The following is a 6,000-nucleotide window of genomic DNA, read 5'->3' as shown; positions in this document are numbered from 1 at the left end:
TATATATATATATATATATATATATATATATATACCAAAAATAAGGTTAACTACTATGAAGGGATAGAATATGACTCTAAAAATGAAAAATAAAAAAATATTTTTAAAAAAGGGATTGATAAGATGTTGGTTGCAAAAGGGAAAAAGAAAAATAAAAAGAAAAGAAAAAAAAATTTAAAAAATTGACTTTGAAAGACTAAAGAATCATGGTAAAAAAGCCATGGATTCTATGTGCAGTATTCCCCTAGCACTGGAGTTCTGCCATTCTCATTGATGGGTAAACTTGGTCTTGGCTGGCTGTTCTTGCTGATCTTCTGGGGGAGGGGCCTGTTGCCATGATTCCCAAATGTCTTTGCTGGAGGTGGAATTGCCCTGCTCTTGCCGGTCCGGGCTAAGTAATCTGCTCAGGTTTGCTCTCGGGAGCTTTTGTTCCCTGCAAGCTTTTGGTACAGCTTTGGAGGATGAGAGTGAAAATGGTGGCCTCCCAATCTCTGCCCCAGAGGAGCCGATAACTCTGGGCCCCACTCCTCAGTGGATCCCCAGAGAAAAGCAGTCAGTCACTCCTGTCTCCCCAGTCTCCGGCCGCAGTCCATGCTCACCCGGCCTGTGACCAAGCATTTCTTTTTTTAAATATTTTTTTAAGGATTTTTATTTATTTATTGAGAGAGAGAATGATAGATAGAGAGCATGAGAAGGAGGAGGGTCAGCAGGGAGCCTGATGCAGGACTCGATCCTGGGACTCCAGGATCATGACCTGAGCCAAAGGCAGCTGCTCAACCAACTGAGCCACCCAGGTGCTCTTGACCAAGTGTTTCTATCTCTGGCACATGACCCTGTGTGGAGTCTCCAAACCCAGCAGATTCCTGTGGTGCACTCCTGCACCACTCCTCCCGGGGGAGGAAGGGGAGTCTCCCCAGATCTGCTGCTTGTTGGGTCCCTGCTGGAAGAGCAGTGGCCCGACTGTGCCACGGATCATGGTTTATGGCAACCCCAAGCTGAGAGCCCACTCCTTGGCTCCGTCTCTGCAGCTGGCTTCCCCGCTCCGATACCTGGGAGCTCTGCTGCACTCAGGCACCCTGGGTCTTTCTGTAACCCCAAGGACTCTGAGACCACACTGTTCTACGAGGGTTCCACCCCCCACTTAGCCACTGGAGCAACATCCCTCAGCGGAGCCGACTTCTATAAGTTCCAATTTTTCCACGGCTCTATCACTTGCCAGTAGTGGCTGATGGAGACCCCCCTACCGTCTATCTTCCTGAATATCACCTCGGATTCACTTCTCCACATATCCTACCTTCCAGAAAGTGGTTGCTTTTCTGTTCAGAGAGTTGCTGCTATTCTTTTCTTCAATCTCCTGTTGAGTTCGTAGGTGTTCAGAATGGTTTGATCCCTATCTAGCTGATATCCTGGGACCAGACGAAATTTAGGTCTTCTACTCCTCTGCCATCTTGCTCCTCCCCCCGATATCTATTTCTTTAATAGAATGATTTCTAACTACTCTATCCTTGTGATCCATGTGATTGCTTTTCTTTGTGTATAGGGGTCATATGTTTTATTTTAGTTTCCCTTCAGAGTCAAATAAAAATTAAACATAGACAACAAAATGTATTTATTGATTTTTAAAAATCAACATATTAGTTATATTAGCTAAGCTGTCATGTGGGTAATCATGATAATAGAATTTCTAATTTGAAAATCAAAAATTGTAGGTGAGGCTTGGCTTTAAAATGAAACCATTAGAGAAACTAAAATTTTCAAAATTTCAGAAAGATTTAATTAGATTTACTATAAGCAAATCATTTAAGTTTGGATTCATCATATGGCAGTGGACTGGGGAAATATGAATAGAAGTTCAGATTTTCAGCCCCTCTCCACTCCACCTTCTTAAGAATCAGAAGCTCTAAGGAGCGAGCAATTAGTCATTGCAAAAATTCAAAGTGACAATCAACTACACTTTTTTCAGATACAAGATTAAAAGATATCCAAAGAGCCTCTTTCCCTTATTTTAGATGAACGGGAAAATATGGCTTTGGTCCCCATTCAGAGATTATCCACTTTCTGTAAGAACAGTATGAATATCCTCAGCTTTGAGGCTTTCTTTCTTCTCTTTTGAGGTTAAAGGAAGAATATACATGTCTTCCTATTTGGGAATAATCTAAATTTAGAGGACTCAAATATTATCTTGATTTGAGCATCTGTGTTATATTTACTGACAACTGGACTGTTACTTTAACTTAGGAAAAGAAGATTATAAAAAATAGATTTATTTATTTATTTATTTATTTATTTATTTATTTATTTATTTATTATTAAAGATTTTATTTATTCATTTGACAGAGAGAGACACAGTGAGAGAGGGAACACAAGCAGGGGGAGTGGGGAGAGGGAGAAGCAGGCTTCCCACTGAGCAGGGAGCCCGATGTGGGGCTTGATCCCAGGACCCTGAGATCACGACCTGAGCAGAAGGCAGACGCTTAACGGCTGAGCCACCCAGGCGCCCCTAAAAAATAGATTTATAAAAAGAGTCTAAAACTATTAATGAAATCATGTTAGGGTTGGTCAGTAAACTTAATTTAAAAAAAAAAAAAGTTGTCCAGGGAAGAGTGACTGTTTTTAACATTAACAAATACTCACATATTTTTATTGGCAGGTATTTGGATGTTTTCCCACTTTGGGTGTGATTTCAATATACATAATGAATGCATTGTATATAAAATAGAGTTTTGAAGTGAAGTGTGAGGAATAAATGATTATTAAATGCCTGGTGGTGAAGAGGTAACAAACAGTATATTTCTAAAACATGAGGGAAGATTGCATATGTAACAGGAAAAACACTGGACTGTGAGTTGGGATATCTGTTTTAAAGAGGCAATGTAACACAATGAGCAGTGATCTTGAAGGCATGCACACCTGGATTTAAAGGCTGGCTACACCGTACACAAGTTAACTGAGGTTAGGAAAGTCAATTAAAAACTGGATCTCAGTTTGTTCATCTGGAAAATGGTGATAATATTATCTATCCCACAGTACAGATGTCACTTAAAAATCAGGGTTTATTTTCATTGCTCTTTTTTTCTCAGTTTCACAACTTCCTCAGTAGATTATAGAAGTTTTAAGGTCTAGATATACTTAATAGAGCCATAGAAAATTAAGGAAGGGCTTTTTCAGATGGAAGTGATCAGAAGTAAGTTAAAAATAAGGGATGAAGTCCCAAGCAGAGACTGATGCAGGCCAGACATAGTAAATTTAAGTTAGGGAAATGAACTAAGGAAAATAGCAAAGTACAAGTCCAAGATAGACTGGGATGCAGGGGAAATGGATGGTAGGCAAAATTTATACCAAGGAAGAAAATGAATAGTGAAATGAATGTGTGAATGATGAAAAGTAGACCACATCCAAGAAAACAGAGTAACTAGCTAGCTAAGAATCATTGGACAGATTGGATGTGGTATGTGAGAGAATAACATGAATCAATGATGACTCTTAGGTTTTCTGGGCTGAGCAGCAGGAAGGATGGAATTGATTTTAAGTGAGATGTGAAAGTCTACAGGTAGAACAGGTTTGGGAATTAAGATCAGGAGTTCAGTTTTAGAGATATTAATCTGAGATTCAAATTGAGACATATTCAACACCGAGTGGCGATACTGAGTCAGCAGTTGAGTATTCAAGTCTGGAGTTCAGAATGGTCTCAGATAGAGACAAATTTGGGCATTATAAGCCTTAAATAATATCAACAAAGGAGTGAGTATATTTACAGAAGAGATCCTAGTACAGAGCCATGGTGGCCCTTCACTGTTAAGAGGTTGGGAGGAAAGTTAGAACCAGCCAACAAGGCAGGAAAGGTTATAAGTAAGGTTAGGTAAAAGGAAAACCCAGCAACTGTGGTGTCCTGGAATCTAAGAGAAAAATGAGTTGCCAGAAGTACAGAGTAATCAATTGTGCCAAATATTGCAGATGGGGTATATAATATGAGAAGTGAGAATTGGCCAGTAGATTTAGTATTTTGGTGGCCATAGGTGATCTCTGGAGTGGCAGTTTCTAAGAAGTTTTGTAGGCAAAAGTCTGATTGTAGTAGGGTTGCACTTTTTAAAGTTGCTCCTGCCTTTTTGTCTTCAGGGAGATGGATTAAATCTAAGTTAAGGGAGAGACTACAGTGAGAGATGTTTATTTCCTTTGGAAGCTGTTAGTTATAAAGGGATGGCATTTGGCTGTCATTTAGGATCTTTGAATGTAGTTTTCAAATAGCTACCTATTACAACCACAAGTTTTTGAAGGGAATATACAAATGTGATACTTTAGGAAAAATAAAACCTGTTTATTACCCTAAGTATTGTGTTTTATTTTTGTTTGTCTGTTTGTTTGTTGACTCTATCTCCAAAGGAATCTCTTGGTGATCTAGGGAGGATCCTTGGAAATACAAGCAAAATACTTCCCTCTGCTAAATCAAATCCCTTACCAATATAAGGAAAGCAGCCTCTTTTGCTATTTTGTAGTTGGCTTAATATAAATAGTGACAGTAGGTAATACTAGGAAAAGCATAGACAGGAAAATTGGTGGAAAATTGAGCTTCTCCCTAAGGCATAGAAGTCTATGTAAGTTTATTTATCCCATTGCCCATCCTGATTCCTATCAAGGTTTATTAGTTTTTTTTCATGGGAAGTGGGGTGGAGAAGGTTGTTTCCTCTAGAAGAAAGGAGATTTAAGACCTCATCTAATTGCATCAAACCACTAAGGAGCTAGAACTCCTAAGATACTAGCCCCAAAGTCCAGAATTTCAAAGAGGCTGGATCCCATGAAAAAACATCACCAGCACATCTCTATGGAAGCATGAAGTTTTAAAATGACACTTAAGCTTCAATTTCTAGCAATATAATTCAGTAAATGTCCTTGGTTATGACTATCCATTGCGATCTTACTACTTCTTAGGACCTGGAATGGGGGTTGAGGATGACAGGGAGTCTAGAGGTGACTTTCCCCAGTGTTCAACAAATGTATATGAATTAAGGAAAACTTACTAATAGTTTTTACCTATAGTTCAGAGGTAACTCCAATCTTTTCTCATGTACTGTCCTTTCCCTTTCCATCATTCTAATTCCTCCCCCATCAATCCCCAATCTGATTTTGTCCCAGGTCCAACCAGTTTCAGATTGCTTCATTTCTTAGCATTTTTCTTCCTCCTGAAATCCCAATGGAATCCTAGCCAGGCCCTCTCCCCTCTTCTCCCATTTCCCCAAATGCTAAGATCTCACATAGGTTCCTTACAGGTCCCTACTTGTATAATAGGCACAAATACACTTAGGATATCTGTTCCTATCCTTAAAAGACCAATCAGGTAGTGTATGTCTTTAGTTTTTGGTTTGTGTTTTTGGCTATTTTTTCCCCTTTTCCTATTAGGTTGACAGACTGACTTAGCCACAAGAATAACTAGAGATGTAATAGGCTTTATGCTAAAGATCTGTTACTAAAAAATGGCACAGACAACATTTTGGTAAATTGAATAACATTTTCTATTAATACTTACTGTGAAGCTTACTGTAATTAGAATGACTCTTAATTTGACAATAATTTGCTAGTGAAGTATTAGCAGTTACATTCAATTCACTGAATCATGGAATCTTGGTGATATAAGGAATTTTATGTCATTAAATTCAATGCCCCTCATTTCACCATTGAGAAAAAATAAGGTCAGAGGTGAAAATGACTGTCGAAGGTTACGTAACCAGATCTGACATTTCCCAGGGGCTGGCCCTGTCCTCTTTCCAGTGGCCTAGCTCTTCCCCGCTTGTAGAAATCAAAGTAGTTTACCTCACCAGAGGAAGGCTTAACGTTCTAAAACATTTAATTCATTTCATTGCAATTGATTTTAATCATCTTTCTTCTAGGACATATACCTTCCATGAGCATCTTTTTATGTATTGTCGGGGAAGTGATGACCTTATTTTAGAAAAGCAGTGCTGGGTACTTGCAAGACATTAACAGTGTGCTGCTTCTTCCAGAGCG

This window comes from Neomonachus schauinslandi, chromosome 1, assembly GCF_002201575.2.
Source record: "Neomonachus schauinslandi chromosome 1, ASM220157v2, whole genome shotgun sequence".
In the NCBI taxonomy this organism is placed as follows: Eukaryota; Metazoa; Chordata; class Mammalia; order Carnivora; family Phocidae; genus Neomonachus; species Neomonachus schauinslandi.
Note: the sequence above shows the minus strand (reverse complement) of the source record.